This window comes from Mobula birostris, chromosome 8 (assembly GCF_030028105.1).
Source record: "Mobula birostris isolate sMobBir1 chromosome 8, sMobBir1.hap1, whole genome shotgun sequence".
Taxonomy (NCBI): domain Eukaryota; kingdom Metazoa; phylum Chordata; class Chondrichthyes; order Myliobatiformes; family Myliobatidae; genus Mobula; species Mobula birostris.
Window position 1 is genome coordinate 124,895,037 of NC_092377.1, and position 22,213 is coordinate 124,917,249.

The 22,213-nt window shown below is 48.6% G+C and overlaps 1 protein-coding gene and 1 pseudogene across 1 annotated transcript in view; both read right to left on the minus strand.

Moving 5' to 3' along the window:
* The window catches only part of LOC140202052 (myelin-associated glycoprotein-like), a 565,622-nt gene that overhangs the window by 119,939 nt on the left and 423,470 nt on the right, over positions 1–22,213 (minus strand).
* The window catches only part of LOC140201966 (B-cell receptor CD22-like), a 29,687-nt pseudogene continuing 20,169 nt past the window's right edge, over positions 12,696–22,213 (minus strand).

Consider the following 22,213-nt stretch of genomic DNA (forward strand, 5'->3'; position numbering starts at 1 on the left):
TCTAATCATGTTCATTCATATCAAGGGGAATTGGAGACTCGCTAACTCAGACAAATATAATCTCATTGCTTTTAGATTATGAAGACACGCAGTCCTCTTTTATTGTTATTTAGTAATGCTTGCATTAAAAAATGATACAATATTTCCTCCAGTGTGATATCACAAAACACAGGACAGACCAAGACTGAAAGAACTAACAAAACCACATAATTATAGCATATAGTTACAACAGTGCAACAATACCATAACTTGATGAATAAGTCTACGAGCACAGTAAAAAGTTCAAAGTCTCTCAAATGTCCCACATCTCACACAGACGGGAGAAGGAAGAAAAAACTCTCCTTGCCATTCTGACCACAGTCCGACTCTGAGTCATCCGAAAACTTCGAACCTCCGATCAGCCCTCCAACACCGAGTACTGAGCGCCATCTCTGTCCGAAAGATTCGACCTCAATCTCAGTCACCAACAGCAGGCAAAGCCAGGGATTTTGAGGCCTTCCCTCCGGAAGATTCCCGACCGCGCAGTAACAACAGCAGCAAACTGGCATTTCAGAAATTTCTCCAGATGTTCCTCTGTGCTTTTACGTCCGTCTCCATCAAATCAGAATTGTCCACAGATACAATATCATTTTTCACCAGAGGGTTGCGAACACACGGCGCGTTGCTCTCTCTCCTCCCGACCTTACTTTCAGGAGTGGGAGTCGGAGGCTGCACTGTGAGGAGATAACATAGCTAAAGGAATGCCGCTTGGGGGTAGGGGGAGCTTTTGAGTAGGGAGTACAATGGGAGGGGTGGTGAAGACTCGGGTGTGCCACGTTATGGAAAGGGTGGGGATGAGGGAGCACTGCATTGTGGGAAGGCTGGTGAGGAGGGTGCACCGTGCTGTGAGAGGGACTATGAGGAGGGAGTGACTCATTGTGGGAGGGGCAGTGAAGAGAGAGCACCGCTCTGTGCGATGGGTCGTTAGAAGGGAGTGCTACGCTATGGGAAGAGCAGTGCAGAGGGAGCATGACACTGTGGCGGGGTGGTGTGGAGGGAGCGCTGCACTGTGGGAGGGGCATTTTGGAGGGGGGTGACACTGTGGGGGGGCAGTGTGGAGGGAGCGTGACACTGTGGGGGGGGGGCAGTGCCGAGGGAGCGTGACACTGGAGGGGGGCGGTGTGGAGCGAGCTTGATACTGTGGGAAGTGCGGTGTGGAGGGAGTGCGACATTGTGGGAGGGGCTGTGTGGGAGGATGAAGTGGACGTAACATGACACTGTGGGTGGGGAAGTGTGGAGAGAGTGCCGCACTGTGGGTGGAGAGTTCAAGAAGCAGCACCTCACCTCGTCAGGGCAAGTGAGGGAGCTCCCGCGCTGTGAGAGGGAGGTGAGAAAGGAACATGGTGTTGTGGGATGAGATGTCAGGAGGGAGAACTGCACTGTGGGAGGAGAGGTAAGGAGTTTTGAAGGAACCTCTGACAGAGCAGCACTATTGGGAAGAAGGAACTTGGTTCCCATCATCTGTGGGGTGGGGAGCCATGGCCAGTATTCATCCCTCTACTTAGAGACGATTTCAGTCATCCTCGCTGCTGTGGGCTGGCTACTGTGTTCTCGACCTGACAACAGTGAGTGGACCTCAAAACACCTGAGTGTGGGGAGGGGGATGTTGGGATAAATTAGGGGTGTCTCAGATGTCTGCTGGGTCTCTGTACTTTTCTTTTCCAGGGTGCCTCATTGTGCTGGAATCACAGACAGAGACAGATTAAACGGGGCTGTGAGGAGGACAGAGAGCTTGTGGGGGTGGGTGTGGGTGCATTGTACAGAGACAGGCTGAGTGACTGGGCCCAGACACTGCAGCTCCAACATCATTTGGGACAATCCGGTTTGTGCTAAAAAAAACAGGAAGACAAGCATTTTCTTTCGTAAAATATTGAATGAGACAGTTTGAATACAGACATTCTTTTACCCAGGGTTAGGGAATCAATGTTCAGTTTTAGGCACCTAGCTGCAGGAAAGAGTGAAGATGAGTTTTGCGAGGACATTGTCAGGACTCAAGGAACTGAGTTATGGAGAGAGGATGAACAGACTGAGATTTGGAGCGTAGGAGAACGAGGTGTGACCTTATAGAGGTGTATAAAAGTATGAGGGGCACAGGTAGGGTTAAAGCACAGTATAAGATGAAAAGGGAGAGATTTACTGGGGACTCAGGGGCATCTTTTTAACCTAGGGGCTGATCCAAATATGAAACGAACTTCCAGAGGAAGTGGTTGAGGCAAGGATGCCTGGATAGGTACATGTACAGAGGGATGTGGGCAAAAGGAGCTTGGATGGTACTCTTGGTTGGCATGGACAAGTGGGGTGGAACGGCCAATTTCCCTACCTTGTGACTCGATGAAAGTTGTCATAGTTCACCGTGCACAGGTTGCTGATGGTTAAAACGCAGGTCCGCTGGGCATGTGAAGGGAAACACTGCATTGGTGCTAATTGTTTGGGGATCCAAGTTTAAGAGCAAAGATATCTTGCCAAAATCATACGTGGTCCTGAAACATTGACCTGTTTCTCCTTGCACAGAAGGTGCCTGGACAGTTGGGATATTGCAGTCAACTCTGGGCTCCCTGTGAAAGGGGGTCTACTTGCGGGGTGTTGGGGGCTCAGACACTGCCTGTGTTCAGTGACAGTACTGATTGGTTGGATACTAATGGAATCGGAGGGCATGGAGTTAGGGGACGGAAGAGATGATCAGATCAATAATCAGTCATATTCATTGAATAATGAAACAGAGATGGTCTTGTCCTGATATTGAAGGTTATGTGGTCTTTTGCTACTGTAGCTCACCCTCTTCAAGTTTCGACCTGTTGTGTGCTCAGAGATGTTCTTCTGCACACCACTGTTGTAACTCACGGTTATTTGAGCTACAGTCACCCTCCTGTCAACTGAACCAGTCTGACCATTCTTCTCTGAGTCTCTTATTAACAAGGCATTTTACCTCACTGAATTGCAGCTCACCAGTTTTTATTTCTTGTTTGTTTGTTTTTCACACCGCACACTGTAAACTCTAGAGACCGTTGTACATGAAAATACCAGGAGATCAGACGTTTCCAAGATACTCAAACCACAGTCAGTCATTTAAATCACATTTCTTCACCACTCTGATGTTTGGTATGAACCTCTTCACCATATCTGGATGCTTTTTAGCATGAAGTGGCTGACAGATAATTGAAAGTAATCACTGAGTGCATGTTCCACGCAGGATTTGTCCATTGTTGCATTTATTGAGTGTGGAATTAAAGGTCGGTTTTACTTCTCTCAATTGTTCGTTTCTATTGGATTTCTTTCCTCTCCTTGGCAATGCAGCTCCTTGTGTCCATGTTTCTAATGTCAACATGTCAGGCTGCCTGTCCAGTTCCTGTCTGGGACATCTTCTGTTGAAATGTCTTCAGTGAAGCAAAACACATGTTTCAGTCCAACGACTATGCATTTTCTCTCTCAATAACAGCCAGTCCAATTTGTATGGTGCTTTGGGCACTGCGTGATGCCCTTAATGCCAAAGTCAAAGATAATTTTTAATCAATGCCTGGATGGCAGGGGGTCTTTGATGACGAACACTGGTTTATTTTAGCAGTGCTCCATATAAAAGTGCCCATTGGTGTGTGATTAATCACGGCATTGAGAAATGTTGCCTCTTGCTGAGAGGTTGCAATTGCTTCTTGATGGGCAGAGCCACCCTTGTGTGACCAGAAGTATCTACCAGGGATATGGGTGTTGTATGATGTTGCCTGGGGCACCTTGACTTGCCTGGTGCACCATGTCCAGGCCCATACAAGGGTGTTGGTGTGGGTGGAAAGGTGAGGAAAAGTGGGTGAGTTGGATTAATTGGACCATGGGTTGAGAAGCCAGGTTGATCACTTCCAGGGGAGTGGATCTTGGACACTGTCCATTTCCAGATCACTTTGATCAATGTCATTATCTCTGCACAGACATGGAGAACTACCCTGTCCCACATTTTACTATCAATGGTCCCACCAAGGCTTTGATTTCCAGAGATTAGGCATCAAAGGCTATTGCTGTAGATGAACAGGTGCAGAAGATAACACATGAAGTCAAGTTGGGCTGGCTAATGGGAAGCAAGGAAGGACTAATCTGAGGAAGATCTGATGAATGCTGTGCCATAAAGGGCAGTGCTGCAGCCTCTGTTTGTCACATCAGCGCCAAAGCAAAAACTAAACCATTTGTTGCAACCTTCAACCTGAAGGGCTGAGCAAGTGATCCACCTTGTCTTCCTGCAGTGATCCCCGGAACGATGGACACCAGTCCTGATGGGTGATCTACTTCCCCCTCCTGCAGCGGTCCCCAGCACGATGGACACCAGTCCTAGCAGGTGATCTACTTCCCCCTCCTGCACTGGTCCCCAGCATGATAGACACCAGTCTTCTGCCAGTTTGGTTGACTCAACAATATCAACAACAGATGGCTTTGGGTACAGGAAAGACCATGGTCCCTGATGACATCCTGGCAATGGTACCGATGCCTTGTGATCCAGAGCCTGCCACCTCCTTAGCCAGACTGTCCCAGTGCAGTTACATCACTGGCAACTATCCAACAATCTGCCTGAGTAGATCCTATCCACATTAAACAGGACACGTCTAACCCGGCCAGTTGCTTGGTAACAACCTGCTCACAGAAGCTGTTCTGCTAAAGTCACCACCTCTCCAGACTTCATCACAGCTGGGATCGAAACACAGACAAGAGAACCAATCTCCCAGGGTGAGGTGGCATTCACTACCCTCATCATCAAGGCTGCATTTTATCAAGTGTGGCATCAGGGGCCCTGGATACCCACTGCTCAGAATCATACAAGGCCAAGGGAGAGGGAGTGGACATGCAGATGATGTTTGCAGTAGTGGCAAAGTCTAGGACCAGAGGGCACAGCCTCAGAATAGAAGAATGCTCTTTTGAAATGTAATGAGGAGGAGGAATTTTGTTAACTATATGGTGGTGAATATATGGTATTCATTGCCACAGTCAACTGTAGAGACCAAGTCATTGAGTATATCTGAAGATGAGATTGATGGGAATTTCATTAGTGAGGGTGTCAAAGATTATGGGGAGAGAGGGAGGAGAATGGAGTTGAGAGGGAAAATAAATCAGCCATGAATGAATGAAGGAAAAACACGATGGGCTGAATGGCAAAATTCTGCTGCTAGGCCTTATGGTCTGTCACATCATGGTGGTGGGAGATGATTCATCTCAGCCACAGGATGTCTCTGTAGGGATTCCACAGGATGGTGCCCTGGGCCCAAACATCTTCACTGCTTCATCAATGACCTTCCATCCATCAGAGGATCAGATGTGATAAATGCACCGTGTTCACGATTCGCAGCTCCCCAGGTAATGGAGCAGTCCACAGCCAAGCGCTGGGCAACATGCAACCTTGGCTGATGTGTGGTGCTCATGTCATTTGCCATCGAACTGCCAGGCAGTAACGATATCCAACAAGGGAAAATTCAACCATTTCTCTCTGACATTTCGTAGCATTGTTGTCATGGCATCCTCTACCGTCAATCCCCTGGGGTGGTGGGAAAGGCAGGTCACAACCACATTCTCAACAACAATTAGGGATGGGGGATTAAATGCCATTTCAAACTGTGAATCTCACATCCTCTGAGTGAGTAATAAATGTTATTTTTTTACATTTTATGTCAGTTATGTGAAGGAGAGCACTGAAGTTCTGGTTACTAATTTCACGATGGCACTGTGATTGTAATTGGTATCTGGTTTATTATTGTACAAGGATACAGTGAAAAGCTTTGTTTCCATGCCAGCCATTCAGATCATTCCACACATAAGAACATCAAGGTAGTATTAAAGAAAAATCAATTACAGAATGCAGAATAAATGCTGCAGCTGCTGAGAATGTGCAGTGCAAGCAGACAATAAAGTGAAGGGTCATGGCGAGGAACATTCGGAGATCAAGAGTTCTTTGTACAAAAGGCCCACTCAGGAGAATCTGAAGGTGGATTAGAACTCATCCCATCAGTCTATGAGAGATGAGTTGAACTCCAAGCATTCTAGATGTTGAATCCATTCGGGACAGGGAGTCTGCAGAGAGACTTGGATAGATTGGAAGAATGGGCAAAGAAGTGGCAAATGAAATACAATGTTGGAAAGTGTATGGTTATGCACTTTGGCAGAAGAAGTAAATGGGCAGACTATTATTTAAATAGGGAGAGAATTCAAAGTTCTGTGATGCAATGGGGCTTAGGAGTCCTTGTGCAGGATACCCTTGAGGGTAACCTCCAGGTTGAGTCGGTGGTGAAGAAGGGGAATGCAATGTTGGCATTCATTTCTAGAGGAATAGTGTATAGGAGCAGGGATGTGATGTTGAGGCTCTATAAGGCACTGGTGAGACCTCACTTGGAGTACTGTGGGCAGTTTTGGTCTCCTTATTTAAGAAAGGATTTGCTGACGTTGGAGAGGGTACAGAGAAGATTCACTAGAATGATTTTGGGAATGAGAGGGTTAACATATGAGGGACATTTGTCCGCTCTTGGACTGTATTCCTTGGAGTTTAGAAGAATGAGGGGAGACCTTATAGAAACATTTTGAATGTTGAAAGGCATGGACAGAGTGGATGTGGCAAAGTTGTTTCCCATGATGGGGGAGTCTAGTACAAGAGGGCATGACTTAGGGATTGAAGGGCACCCATTCAGAACAGAAATGCGAAGAAATTTTTTTAGCCAGAGAGTGGTGAATCTGTGGAATTTGTTGCCACGGGCAGCAGTGGAGACCAAGTCATTGGGTGTATTTAAGGCAGAGATTGATAGGTATCTGAGTAGCCAGGGCATCAAAGGTTATGGTGAGAAGGCGGGGGAGTAGGACTAAATGGGAGAATGGATAAGCTCATGATAAAATGGCGGAGAAGACTCGATGGGCAGAATGGCTGACTTCTGCTCTTTTGTCTTATGGTCTTACACCAGTCACGCTCGACACTGACTCTCTCCGCTTCACTGTCAGTCCCAAAACATTGACAGTTCCTTCCACTATCCCTCCCCTGGGTAGCTGCACAGTGTAACATACTCAGAGTCCTAATGAAATGTAGCCAGTGGTGGCCTCCTTCATGAAGCTTCAACATGTTGGATCCAGAACAGATCCTCAGAGATGTTGATGCCCGGGAACTTGAAGCCTTTCCACCGCTGACCCCAGGATGAGGACTGGAGTGTGTTCTCCCAACTTCCCCTTCCTGAACTTCACAGTCAGTTCCTTGGATTTGCTGAGACTGAGTGTAAATTGCTGTTATGACACCACGGAGAGGGTCTCACTCTCAAATGGGAGACATTCAAGCACCTCCCCGAGTACAAAGGATACTTTGCACCACTACACTCTCCTCACTTCCCCACACACCCTCTCCACTCCCCCTGCCCACTCTTCACCTCCTACTCCATTCGTTCCTCTCTCTCCTTCCCCACTCCAACAACACACCACTCCCCACATGAACAGACCCTTCACTGACCTACATATTCACAAAACAGAAACTCACAGACACAGAAACGCGGAAAAACATATCTGCAAAACACACATAAAACACAGAAACATACACACATAAAACGCAGAACCACACACACACTAACACACAACCATACAGAAACATAAAAACAAACACAGAAATAAAGAACAAAAAACACACAGAAAAATGCACACCCATCCAACATACCTGCATACACAGAGGTACATGCACAAATGTAGAAACACACACACACATATACGCGCGCACACCCGACATGCAAACACGTAGAAACAAAAAATAGCAGCAAACATACTGTTGGAGTATTGCCCACAGTGAAGACAACAGATTGTGGCATTGTGTGAGAAAAGAAGATGTGAGTATTCAGACAGTCTGGGGCAGGATTGTGGGATTGTCCCTCTGTTAAAAAACTAATACCGATGGAGGGTCAGAGAACAGAACAAGCAGTCTGCTGTCAGAATGGCAGTATTGAGGGAGAACCCAACTGAGAGAGAGCAGTAGAATCTCACCTCGATTAGTGTTTTGTGATTAGAGGAAGGGTTAGTGAGGGAAGGGTATAAATAATTAATGACAGGGCCACACATAACATCGGGGATCGAATTTCTGCAGTCAAAGTGTCAGCAAACTAATATTGTTTTTATTCATTTATAGATTCAGTACAGTAAGACCCTACCGACCCTACAAGCCCACGTGACCCATGTCCCAATTACCGTGCTGCACTGAAGTAAAAGATGTGAAGAAAGGCTGTGGGATGTTTGCTGTCATTAGCTGAGGAACAGAGTATACAAGCAGAGAAATTATGCTACAACTGCAGAGAACATTGGCTCGGCTACAACTGTGTTCAGTTCATGTCACCGGACCGGTGAAGCATGTGACTGCACAGGAAAAGGTGCAGAGGAGATTCACATGGATGTTGGAGGCACAATGCAGATTGTTGTGGATTCTGGAAAAATGAAGCCTTACACAAAATACTGGAGAAATCGTCAGTTTAGGCAGCATCTGTGGAAGAAAACAGACAGATGGCACTTTGGGTCGAACCCATCCAAAGATAGATTCTGCCCGACCTATTGATTTCTTTCAGCTTCCTTCTGTGTCGCTCTACAAGGATGTTTCAAGGTGCTGAATTAGGTGTAGAATTGTTATTTTTCCTTTATTTTCTTCAGATTTCACTTTCCTACGCTTGCCTGCAATTTTTCTGTAATTAGCTTTATGTGTAATTGCCGAGTGAATTTTCAGCAGTTGTTGTATAGCTGGTTCTGTATTTTTCTGGATGTTTTCCTGCAGCCCATATGCCCCCACAGCTAGACTGCTACTCAATAGATTGTGCCTTATCTACTCAATTTGTTTTTTTTTGTTGAAGGTGACCACAACTTCTTTGTTTTCTTTCTTTATATGCTCGTTCTTTGTTCCTGTCACAATTAATAAACAACCATAACCACCAAGTTTTCTGCCTCATTCTTGACTTCCGAAGGACCTCTGGATAAATATCACCAGATCTAACAAGGGACTGGAGCTTTTTGATGAAGAGAAGAGCGGGGGAGAGAGATGGGGGGAGAGGGTGGGGAGAAAGGAGGGAGGGAGAGGGGGAGAGAGGGGGGAGAGAGGGGGGAGAGGGGGAGAGAGGGGAGAGAGGAGGAAGAGAGGGAGGAGAGAGGGAGGGGGAGAGCAGGAGAAGGGGAAAAGTGGGGAGAGAAAGGGGAGTGGGGGATGTAGGGAGGGAGAGTGCCGGAGATGGGGGCAGTGGGAAGAGTGGGGGAGAGTGGGTACTAATGGGGGAAGGGGGAGTGTTGAGGAGAGGGGGAGAGAAGAGAGAGAAAGAGCAGTGGAGGGGTATAGAGGGGGAAAGAGAGGGGGTGGTTAGGCAGAGATTTGAGAGTGAAAGGGGGAGAATGGAGAGTAGGGGTTGAAGGGGAAAGGAGGGAGGGGGAAAGGGGAGAGGGAGGGGGAGGGAGATGGGGAGGGAGAGGGAGAGGGGGAGGGGAGGAAGGGGGAGAGAAGAAGAGGGAGGGGGAGGGAGGGGAAGGAGGGGAGGGGAAGGGAAGGGGAGAAAGGGTAATGGGGAGAGAGGTGGAGGGAGGTGAAGAGAGGTGCAGAGAGGAAAGACAAAGAGAGAGGATGGGGAGAGGAGAGGGAAGATGGGAGAGAAGAAGAGAGAGAAGAGGGGAGTGGGAAGAGGGGAAAGTGTGGTGAGGACATGAAACAGGGCTGATGGGGGTGGAGATGGTGGAAGGGGGGCAGGGATGGGGTAGATGTGGGACAGATTGAGGGAGAGGGAGAAGGAGAGGGAGGGGTTGGGATGAGGTGTAGGGAGAGGGGGAGGGGAGGGAGACTGTGGGTGGGGAAAGGGAGAGGGATGAGAGAGAGGTGAGACAGAGGGAGAGAGAAGGCAGGGAGAGGGGGAAGGAGAGGGGGAGTGGGTTGGGGAGAGTGGAGGTGGTGAAGGTAGGGGGAGAGAGCAGCAAGGAAAGGGGAAGGAGAAATCAGAGGGAGAGAGGAGGAATGGTGTACGGGGAGATGGGGGAGGAACATTCAAGGGGGAGAGAGGGGGACGGAAGGTGGAGGGAGGGGAGAAGGAGGGCTAGGGTGGAGGGAAAGAGGGGGAGGAAGGAGAGGGAGAGTTAGGGGAGCCAGAGGAGGGAGAGTGAGTGGACAGAGAATGAGTAGGAATCACTCTCTCAGGATCAGACATGGAGTGAAACTCACTCCACACTGTCCTATTACACAATCCAGAGGTTGGACACAGAGTAAAAATCTCTCCACTCCGTACAATCACACACTCTCGGGATTAGACACAGAGTGAAGCTCCCTCCACACCACCCCATGAAAAATTCCCAGTTTCAGACACAGAGTGAAGCTCCCTCCACACAGTCCCATCATGAACTTCTGGAGTCAGACACAGAGTGCAAAGCTCCACACTGTCCAATCACACTCTCCCGGGTTCCGACAGGAAGTCAAGCTCCATCCACACAGTCCCAATACATATGCCCGGGATGAGACAGAGTGAAACTCCCTAAACACCACCCCATCACACAGTCTCGGGAATTGACACAAAGTTAAACTCTCTCCATTCTATTCAATTGCACACACCCAGGATCAGACACAGAGTGAAAATCCACACACACTATTCCATCACACAGTCCCAGGGTCAGACACGCAGTAAAACTCCCTCCACACCATCTCATCACACAGTCCCTAGGTCTGACATAGAATGAAATTCCCTGCACAGTGTGTCACAACACACACTCCAGGGTCGGATGGAGTAAAGCTCCCTCCTCACTATCCCATCACACATTCCCGTGTTCAGACACAAAGTGAAGCTCCATCCTCACCCTCTATCACACACACAGATACAGAGAAAAATTCATTCCACACAGTCCAATCATACATTCTCGGGATCAGATACAGAGTGAATCTCACTCCACACTGTCCCATTACACACTCTAAAAGTCAGACACAGAGTGAAAGTCCCTCCACTCCATGCCATCACATACTCTCGAGATTAGACACAAATGAAGCTCCCTCCAGATCATCCCATCAAAATTTCCCAGGATCAGACCAGAGAGAAGCTCCCACCACACCGTCCCATCATGAACACCTGCATTCAGACACAAAGTGAAGCTCCCTCCACACCGTCCAATCACACACACTCCCAGTGTCAGACACAGAGTTAAAATCCCTTCACACTGTCCCATCACATACTCATGGTGCAGGCACAAATCCAAACTTCCTCCGTACCGTCCCATCACACAACCCCAGGATCAGACACAGAGTGAAGCTCCCTCCACATCGTCCCACCACACAATCCTGGGGTCAGACACAGAGTGAAGTTCCCTCCGCACTGAGTCTCATCAGACACTCCCGGGGACAGACACAGAGAGAAATTCAATCCACATAGTCTAATCACATACTCTCAGGATCAGACACTGAGTGAATCTCTCTCCACACTGCCCCACCACACAATTCCAGGATCAGACATAGAGTTAAGCTCTGTACACAGTAGACTATCACTCACTCCTGAGGTCAGACACAGTGTGAAGCTCCTTTATCACTGTCCCATCACACACTCAAAGGGTCAGGCATAAACGCAAGCTCCCTCCTCAGCATCTCATCTCACAATCCCAAGGTCAGGCACAGAGTGAAGCTTCCTCTGCACGGTGTCACATCAGACACTCCTGGGACAGACAGAGAGAAATTCATTCCGCACAGTCCAATCACAGACTCTCGGGACAGACACGGAGTGAAACTCACTCCACACAGTCCCATTACACACTTCCGGGGTCAGACACAGACTGAAGCTCCCTTCACATCAATCCATTAAAAATTCCCAGGATCAGGCACAGAGTGAAACTCCTTCCACACTGGCCCACCACACACTGAAGGGTGAGATACAGAGTGAAACTCCCTCCATACTGTGTCTGATCAGACACTGAAAGAAACTCATTCAACACAATCCAATCACACACTCTAGGTATCAGACAGAGTGAAACTCACCCCACACTGTTCCATTACACCCTCTGAGGATCAGAAACAGAGTGAAGCTCCCTCTGCTCTGTTCCATCACACACACCCGGGGTGAGACAGGGATTGAGGCTCCCGCCACATTGTCCCATCACACACTCCTAGGTGAAACACAGAGTGAAACTCTCTCCAGACTCCAGACTCCCTCTTTGTCAAACTGGAAAACCCATCCCTGAACAGAGGGGGTGGCCTTCGACACCACCCATCAGCAATTTACAATGCACTCCTAACATCTCTATTCCGGCATAACCACAACAGTTTAAACCGCCATTCATGCAAAGATAAGATTAATGACTCTTTCATTACCTCTACGACCAGCATGTGATTGTTATCCCTTTGAACAACTAACAGAGTTTAGTCACTGGAAATTTATCCACCAAGGATTAGAATTGAAGATTCCTCTCGGATGAGGGGTGACACTTCTTGCAGACAACAAATAAAGTTCAGTTTTTTGATTTACCACTGCTTGATATGCAAAGGCTGTTAAAACCACGGACAGTGTCCTGTTTCGGTCAGTGTGGATTAAACGCAGGGTGCAATGCGTTCTGCCTTCCGGACTGACTCTAGAAGATTGCTCAGAGGCCACAGAGGATTTGGTTGGTGTCGGCAGTATGCCGGCCTCTGAGAAGGAGTGGGGTAAGGTGGTGTTTTACGTGAGGACCGAGGAGTTGTTGCATCAAGCTCTCTGCAAAGGGTTGAGAATGGGGAATGTTCTTCCCACAGTTGGATCTAGCAACAGCGGATCATCCTCGGACTCAATCCCTTCATCTCTAATGAGATCCTCCTTCCCCACTTTAACCGCTTGGGTCAAGTAAGATCTGAGATCACTGCCATTAGGCACAAGATCAAGTTCCACACCCTCTGCGACATTATCTCTTTCCAGCAACGTGTTCATGCAGCTGGCACAGGAGGAGGACACTGAGGGTCGATTTACCGTGTGAATTGAAGTGGAAATCTACCAGCTGTACTGGAGTTCAGAGCACCCACGGTGCCACATGTGTGGGGAAGTGAGGCAGTTTCGGAGGATGTGTCCCAACTCCAGCCCAGAGAGTCCATCTCAAGCACCAATGCCCCAGCTGCCTCTGCCCCAGCTCATGCCCCTGCCCCTATCCAGCACCTGTTTCTGCCCCTGTGGGTTTGGGTGGGGGAACTTGAGGCTACATGCAGGGAGGATGCAGCAGGGGATGGGGAGGAGACTCCGCAAGGCAGGAGGGTGAAGACAAAATCCAAACACAATAGGAAGAAGGTCATTGAGAACGCAGAGCTCACGTCTGCCCTGTGTCCTGTACCAAGGAACCCGTTTGCTCTGAAGTTCAGCTGGAGGCTCAGGGAAGTGCGTAGGTGGACGGGGTGGTGGATGCAGAGTGCCGCTGTATTGGGGACCCCTGTTCCGGGTGCTCCTCCAGCCCGAAGAGGAGAGAGAGCACTTTTCCCAAGAGGGTAGAGATTGTAGACGTGGGAGAGTCACCAGAGAGGGAGGGAATCCATGTGGGTCCCTAGATGTAGCCTCGAGCCCTATGGTGTGTGGAGTGTGTGTGCAGGAAGGAGTTGTTGAAAGTGGTGTTGCCCTTGATCTGGCAACTGAAAAAGCCCCTGTGCCCTCCACTGTGGACTTCTCAGATAGAGCCTCCCCCGAGGCGAGTACACTGGATAATGATGGCGAAGCAGCGGCCAGCCCCTCTCACTCTCAGGATCAGGCTCCAGGTGGACCCTGAGAACTGGAGTTGTCAGGGAACACTTGGGTCTGGCTCCTGAGGAGAGAAATGTACTCTCTATGCTGACCCCATTAACCCATCATTCACAGGGAATTCCTGGGGATGATCCCTCCTTTGGTGTTCCCGGGAGTAGGGCTGAAGTGAAGGTGGAGTTGACAGGTATAAACAATATACCCACTGCACATTTAGGTTAGAAGTGCTCCCATCTGTTAGTACACACAGGGAGGAAGATACAGTGGCTGGTGCAGAGGGAGGCTCATTTGACAGTGAACAATGGACATCCTCATCCATCCTGAGAAGTGCCCGTTGATACCCACTGAGGTGAACAAAGAGGTTATTCTCACCTCTGTGAGCATCAGCCGAAACTAGCCTCCCTACTCTTGTCTAGCATGCTGGAAAGGGAAGGGGAAGAGGAGTTCTGTGTCTGGGAATGATAGGTGGCAGCTTAAATCTTTCCTGGATGACCTGGTGAGAGACATCAGATCAAACCACAAGTTCAGTGGATGGTGGGTCACAAGGTGAAACTGACAACTCTCGAGTCCAGCAGCCAATGAGTATTCTTGCTCGTTTTGGAAAAAGTAGAGTACAGAGTGGCTCCACTCTCATGGGAAGGGAACTGGTCAGGATGAATCACCTGTTTCAACACTGGGCCAAGACAATTGCCATTCCCATTGGCCATATCAGGAGTACACTCGGCCTCTCGACCCGGGCTGGTCCATGCCGGACAATGTCCATCTAGTCCAAGACCTGACTGGGTCCCCAGCACTGTTTCTCTCTCATGACCACAAGAAGACATAAGACCATAAGACAAAGGAGCAGAAGTCGGCCATTTGGCCTATTGAGTCTGCTCCGCTATTTTATCATGAGCTTATCCATTCTCCCATTTAGTCCCACTCCCCCGCCTTCTCACTATAACCTTTGATGCCCTAGCTACTCAGATACCTATCAATCTCTGCCTTAAATACACCCAATGACTTGGCCTCCACTGCCGCCCATGGCAACAAATTCCATAGATTCACCACCCTCTGGCTAAAAAAATTTCTTCGCATCTCTGTTCTAAATGGGCGCCCTTCAATCCTTAAGTCATGCCCTCTCGTACTAGGCTCCCCCATCATGGGAAACAACTTTGCCACATCCACTCTGTCCATGCCTTTCAACATTCGAAATGTTTCTATGAGGTCTCCCCTCATTCTTCTAAACTCCAAGGAATACAGTCCAAGGGCAGACAAATGTTCCTCATATGTTAACCCTCTCATTCCCAGAATCATTCTAGTGAACCTTCTCTGTACCCTCTCCAACGTCAGTACATCCTTTCTGCCCAGAGTACTCCAAGTGAGGTCTCACCAGCACCTTATAGAGCCTCAACATCACAACCCTGCTCCTATACTCTATTCCTCTAGAAATGAATGCCAACATTGCATTCGCCTTCTTCACTACCAACTCAACCTGGAGGTTAACCTTAAGGGTATCCTGTACGAGGACTCCCAAGTCCCGTTGCATCTCAGAACTTTGAATTCTCTCCCCATTTAAATAATAGTCTGCCCGTTTATTTCTTCTGCCAAAGTGCATAACCATTTGAGCAGGTAAACCAGTTTCCTGGTGGGCACTCTACAGGCATTTGGGTTCTGACCACACTTTGTAGCCCGCATTCATCTTCTATACTCTGCTGAAGAGTGCCTTGTCAAGGTCCGTGGATGATTGCCAGCGCCCAATCCCCTTCAAAGAGAAGAACGTCAGGGGTGCAGTGTTCTCTCTAATCTGTAATGACCAGTGTGATGAAAAATCTTGTACTGTGCAATCTTTTGCCCAGTGACAACATGTGCCCATTGAATTTTTCAGTGGAAGTAAACCTGAAGCTATTCTAAGGATAATAAACTACCGATTCCAGTTTGTTGTTCATTGTTTAAAAGAAATAAAATAACACACATAAATGAGACTTATTTCTCAAATAGTAAATGGCAGCAAGTGATCATATCAATCTTGACATATGTTATTAAAGTTGTTTGAAATGGTCCTTAAGCCATTCCATTTAAAATGAACCAGCAGTTCTTTTGCGCTTCACACACTTTGCTTCCTTTGAATTCGACATGGTGAATCAATAATTTCTTCAATGAAAACAATATAAATAAGCCAGTTCTAAAATCTGCAGACAAATCATTGCAAACTTCATATTGTCAACACCGTCCACATCAGAAACGTAAAAGGAAATGTGATTGTGTTTGAGCGTGAAATATATTTAACACGCCAATGAGGTAGATGACAACAAACTTTTGTGCGCAGTTTAAATTCATTTGTGCGCTAGTAACAAAAGACGTGTGTGCGCACACCTTGGAGGGAACATTGCTGGAGTGCACCATGTCCGGCCAGTTATACACCATCTGTGTAGAGCCACTCCTGTGCCTTCTTTGGGAGAGGTTGATGGGTCTGGTTCTGCGTGAACAGGACATGGAGGTTGTGCTCACAACCAATATTGTCGATGTGCTCCTGATGGTGACAGATCCCAGTGACCTGTGGAGGTTGCGTGAGTGCCAGGATTTTTCCTCAGCAGCGTTCTCCGCTTAGATCAACTGGGAAAAATGTTCCGGACTCTCAGTGGGTCAGTGGGCGGTGGATTCCCCACTGGATGAGCTGAGACCTTTGGAATGGAGTGCCAAGCATCTCCGCTGTCTGGGAGTCTAGCTGAGTCCCGGGTGGTGAACTGGCAGGACCTGGAAATGAAAGTCATGGTCCGGCTGGACTGCTGGTCAGGCCTTCTCAGGGTGCTTTGTTATTGAGGCAGGGTGGTGGTTATAAACAAGCTGGTGGCCTCCATGTTGTGGTACCCAATGGTCACATTGGACCCATCAGCTCCCTTTGTCACAAGGATGCAGAGGAAGTTGGTGGATTTCTGCTGGGGTGAAAGAAAACAGTGGGTCTCTGCAGCGGCCCTGAGTCTCTCAATGAGAGGGAGCAGACAGTAGCTGGTGTGTGTCCGTATATGGTTGGCTGCTCTCCATCTCAGGATCCTGCAGAGATTCCCGTATGCCGAGCACCCTACTAGGTGATATGTGTTGGCGTCGTACATTCTCCAGAGGGGCTGCTGTCTTCACGAAGAGATGCGGTTACTGTCGGTGGGCGTCAACCGTACTGCTTTGCGGAGGCTGTCCGGCTTTTATCACTGAGAGTCTGGAACATGGTTGCCTCAGGCCAGGAACCCTCTCCACTGACAGAGGGTGAAGACGCGGCTGAGGGAATGGCCTACCCCTGCCCAACCCCGATGGATGTTGTTGCGGTTCAGGTGTGTGGAGTGACTCCGGATGGGCTCATCTTCATTCCGCTGGAGCTGTTTGTCGGCCCCCGGCCCCGGAAACTTATCCGGGAGCCGAACCCACACAACGTGAGCCGTCTCTCACTGACACCCACAATCTCTGTTGTGCATCTGATGCTCTGTGTCTGTGATGCTACTGCAAGTAAGTTTTTCATTGCACCTCTGCACACCTGGTGGGTCTGACAATAAAACTGATCTTCATCCTCCCCCCTTTAAATGTGCAGGCACTTCAGTTGATCATCCTCCTGTGTGAGAGTTTGAGTGTTTGGCTGGTGGAAACTGTTGTGTTTCTGCCCCCCCCCCCCCCCCCGCCTACACACACACACACACACACACACACACACACACACACACACACACACACACACACAGAGTCCCCAGAAACACGAACTCGGTATAATCCTGAGCCCCTCCCCAGGGGAATGAGTGAGTGCTACACTCCACATGCTCATGGGAAGGGGGAGAAGGGAGAAATCCCCGAATTTCCTAAGACCTTCTCTTTGGTCATGGTTTCCACACCACAGTGTTGTGAACTATGGTGTACAAATACACAGACACAGAGCCCGACATACTTTGACAAGGGGTTAGGGGTTAGTGCAAGGGTTCAGGTACAGAGTAGGAACAGTGTTTAGGGCATGGCTTGGAGTGAAGGTAGGGAATATGACTTAGTACAAGGAATTAGGGGTTTTGGCAAGGGCTGGGGTTAAGGCAGGGGCAGGGATCAGGAGTCCTGAGGGAGCTTGGGATAAAGTATAGGTTGCAGATTAGAACAGTAGATAAGGATTAGATTTTAGGGCCGGGGTTATGGGTAAGGAAGGTGTTAGGATCAGGTGAGGGTTATGGGTTAGGGAAGGAAACAGGGGTTAGAAATTAGGTCAAGGTGCAGTTGTCAGGGTTTAGGGCAGAGATTAGGGATTAGGGCAATGGCAGAGGTTAAAGGTTAGGGCAGGGGGTAGACTATTGAGCCAAGGGGCAGGGGTTTGGGAGTTTAGCATTAGTCGAAAGTTTAGAGGTTACAACCAGGTTCGGGTTTGAGGAGAGAGGGATGAAGGTTCCAACAAGGACCAGGCAGCCGTTTGGATGAGGGTGAAAGTTTTATCAAAATGTAAATACTTACACTGAACGTTAAAGCATTTGGGTTCAGAATCCTGATCTCCAATCACATTCCCAGCTCTGCAGTAATAGGCACAGGACTCATCCTCGGCTGAGACCTGGATCTGAAGCTCATGTGAACCCTTCGAGTCTCATCTCCATCCCAGAACACACCTTCTTCCACTGGTAGGTGTCTGCAGGTGGATTCCCGACACTCTCACAATGTAACGTAACCTGTGATCCCTCGACCACAGAATCACTGGACAGGATTTTCACATCTTCGGGTTTATCTTTGGAGTGTTTAAGAGTAAAAATCCCTCCAGTTATTCCAAATGTTAAGGGGAACTGCAAATCTTGGGTAAATGTTCACAAAACCAACAATCGCCAATGAGAATGAGAAATAGATGGAAATAACATTGTATCAAAATGTCACAAGGTCATCGTGAAAGAGGGAGTACAAAGAAAACAAAACATTGGAAACATCAGGCGGGTGTCCAGGAATCCCTTTGCAAAGGGAGGGGTACAGAAGAGACTGATTGCGGGAGCCAGGGAGGAGGAAAGGATGGGGGAGGGAGAGCTGTGGAGATGGTCGGAGATGGATATGGACTCTTTTGTCCTCCTCTACTACCCCACCAGGGTTAGAGTTTCTTTTGTCCTCATCTTCCAGCCCACCAGCCTCTGTGTCCAGCACACAATTCTCTGGAACTTCCGTCATCTCCAACAGGATCCCACAACCAATCACATCTTTCCCTCTCCCCTATTTTCTGCTTTCTACAGGAATCGCTCCCTCACGTCCATTCATCCCTCCCCACTGATCTCTCTCCTAGCACTTACGCTTGCAAGCAGAACAAATACTACACCCGCTCCTACACCTCCTCCCTCATTCGAGGCCCCAAACAGACACTTCACCTTTGTTGGGGTCATATACTGTGTCCAGTGCTCCCAGTGTAGCCTCCTGTATATCAGTGAGACACAACATAGCCTGGGAGTCCCCTTTGCCGAGCACATACACTCCGTCTGCCAGAAGATGCAGGATCTCCCAGTGGCCACCAATTTTAATTCTACTTCCCATTCACATTCTGCCATGTCAATACATGACCACCTCTGCTGTCTCTACCTCCTCTCCCCTTCACGTTCCCCATCCCCTTTTCCCTCTCTCACCGTCTCTCCTTGCCTACCCATCGCCTCCTTCTGGTGTTCATCCCCCTTTTCTTTCTTCCATGGCCTTCTGCCCTCTCCGATTAGATTCCCCCTTCTCCAGCCCTGTATCTCTATCACCAATCAGCTTCCCAGCTCTTCGCTTCATCCCTCCCCCTTCAGGTTTCACCTATCAGCTTGTGGTTCTCATTCCCCTACCCACACCATTTAACTCTACCCCTCACCTCTTTATTTCCAGTCCTACTGAATGGTTTCGGCCCGAAACATCGACTGTTTTCCTTTCCATAGATGCTGTCTGGCCTGCTGAGTTCCTCCAGCAATTTGCTTGTGTTGCCCTGGGTTTCCAGCATCTGCAGAGGTTCTCTTGTGTGTGTTTGTGTCAAGTTGTCATGGAATCAGATTGTGTGTGTGAGGTAACAGGATAGAACAGTGTCACTACTCACACTCCACACTGAGGTGATTCGGTGGAGTCTCCTGATCACCAATGGAATTCTTCACTGAGCAGTAAAACTCACAGGAGGCATCCCCCATTTTAACATAAAATCCGTATTTTCCACTATTTCTCCACAGATTTCTTGACTGGGAGCCACACACCTTCCTCCAGCTGAAATAGTTCGCTGCTGGGTTGGCTTCAGATTCACACGACAGTGTGATGTACTGACCAACAGGAGCAGCATCGGGAGATGTGATGTGCACATTGGTGGGAGCGTCTACAGAAAGAAACCTCCTTCAGTTAAAATCAAACTCCTGTAACCACGGCAAAACGCTGAAACAGGGAAACATTCAGGCTGAATGTCAACTGCGTACCGACGGTAGATGGGCTGCCTGTCAGATTGGCGGCTCTGTCCTGGCTGGCGACGAGGTTTGAGTGCCACTCATTCACCCAGCTCACCCCGAGGGCTGCTCCTATTCACGTAAAGAGCCTCCGGTTTGTGTTTGAACCACGTCCCACTGAATTGAATCTCAGCTTTGAAAGCTCTGTCCCTTCCTCACATTCTCATTTTATCACCAACCATTTCCCTCGTGGTCTCTTGTCAGTAACTTTCCAAGATACTCCTTCACCAGAACGAATGCCTCAAATATTTACTTTAAACCTGGACGCTGCCAAGCCTGTCCGCAGAACGAGGAGGGTTGGGTATCAGCTAGTGACCCCATACCGTAAAAAATGCCAGAGCTACGCACACACTAACAAAACCCTGAGAGGGAAAGGATACACCAAGAAGATGGTCTCCATGGGAAACTAGAAATATTAGCCCAGTTCAGAGGCTCTGATGAGCTATTGTCAGTGGCCTATGCACCAGTAGGGGTGATGGAAAGACCAACACGTGTACTGGGACACCTCTAGTGGGTGATGCTCCAGAGACACTGGTTCAGACAAGAGAGAGGTCTGTGTGTGTGTGTGTGTGTGTGTGTGTGTGTGTGTGTGTGTGTGCGCACGTCAGACAAGCCCCTAGTGGATCATTATGTGTATATGTGACTGTACATTCTCCCTGTGACCCCTTCAGTTTCCCCTGGGTGTTCTGGTTTCCTTCCACATCTCTCAGTGTGCAGGAGTGGTGGGTTCATGGACAACTGTGAAGCTCCCCGCTGGTGTGTTAGAATCAGCGGGGGGAGGGGGGTGTTCATTGACAGGAACGTGGGGAGAATGGGTTACCCGGGGTGTAGGAAGTCTTGGGGAATAGGCCTGATGGGATCTTTCTTCTGGGAGCTAGAATGAAGTGATGGGCCAAACGGCAGTCACAATACATCAGTAAACACTGTTGTCTGATTGGCCAAGACGGTGGTGAATCATATTGCAAAGGGACGGGTGAATGGGACAGGGTGTCTGTGCGGTAACTGGTCGGAAATGTCACTACTCACACTGTACAATGATGTGTTTGGGTGGAGATTCCCTTTCACCGATGGAATTCCTCACAGTGCAATAATAATCACAGAAGATGTCCGCCCGTGTAATCCACAGTCTACAATCCCGAGAATAACATTGCAGATTAACTGATGAAGAGCCACACACCTTCCTCCAGCTGTAGTTGTAGTTGTACGGTTCTGGGTTGGCATCAGATTTACACCACAGTGTGATGGACTGACCAACAGGAGCAGCAGCGGGAGATGTGATTCTCACGTTGGTGGGAGCATCTAGAGAAAGAAACTCCCTTCAGTTAAATCAGACCCCGTATCCCACAGCAACAGGTCAAGGCAGGGAAACATTTGGGCTGAATATCAACTGGGTAAAAGTAATGGGCAATAGAAACATGTGTAACACACTCCCAGAGTCAGACACAGAGTGAAGCAGCAGAACATTTAGAAAGGAGTGGTTCCAGTAGACAGACACAGCATGGATTCAGAAAGGGCAGGTCCTGTTTGACAAACTTACTGGAGTTCTTTGAGGACATAATGAGTGCAGTGGATAGAGGGGAACAAGCGGATGTCATATACTTGGATTTCCGAAAGGCGTTCGATATGGTGCCGCACAAGAGACTTATAAATAAGATACGGATGCATGGAGTCGGAGGAAGTGTACTGGCATGGATAAAGGATTGATTAACCAATAGAAGGCAGAGAGTTGGTATAAATGGGTGTTTCTCCGGTTGGCTGTCTGTGGTGAGTGGGGTGCTGCAGGGGTTGGTGCTGGGCCCGTCACTGTTTACCATCTACATTGATGATTTGGAAGAGGGGACAGAGTGTACTGTAGCAAAATTTGCTGATGACACTAAACTGAGTGGGAAAGCAAATTGTACAGATGATGTGGAGAGTCTGCAGAGGGATATAGAGGTGTTAAGTGAGTGGGCCAAGGTCTGGCAGATGGAATACAACATTGGTAAATGCGAGATCATCCATTTGGAAGGAATAATAGAAGAGCAGATTATTATTTAAATTGTGAAAGAAGCAGCATGTTGTTGTGCAGAGGCACTTGGGAGTGCTTGT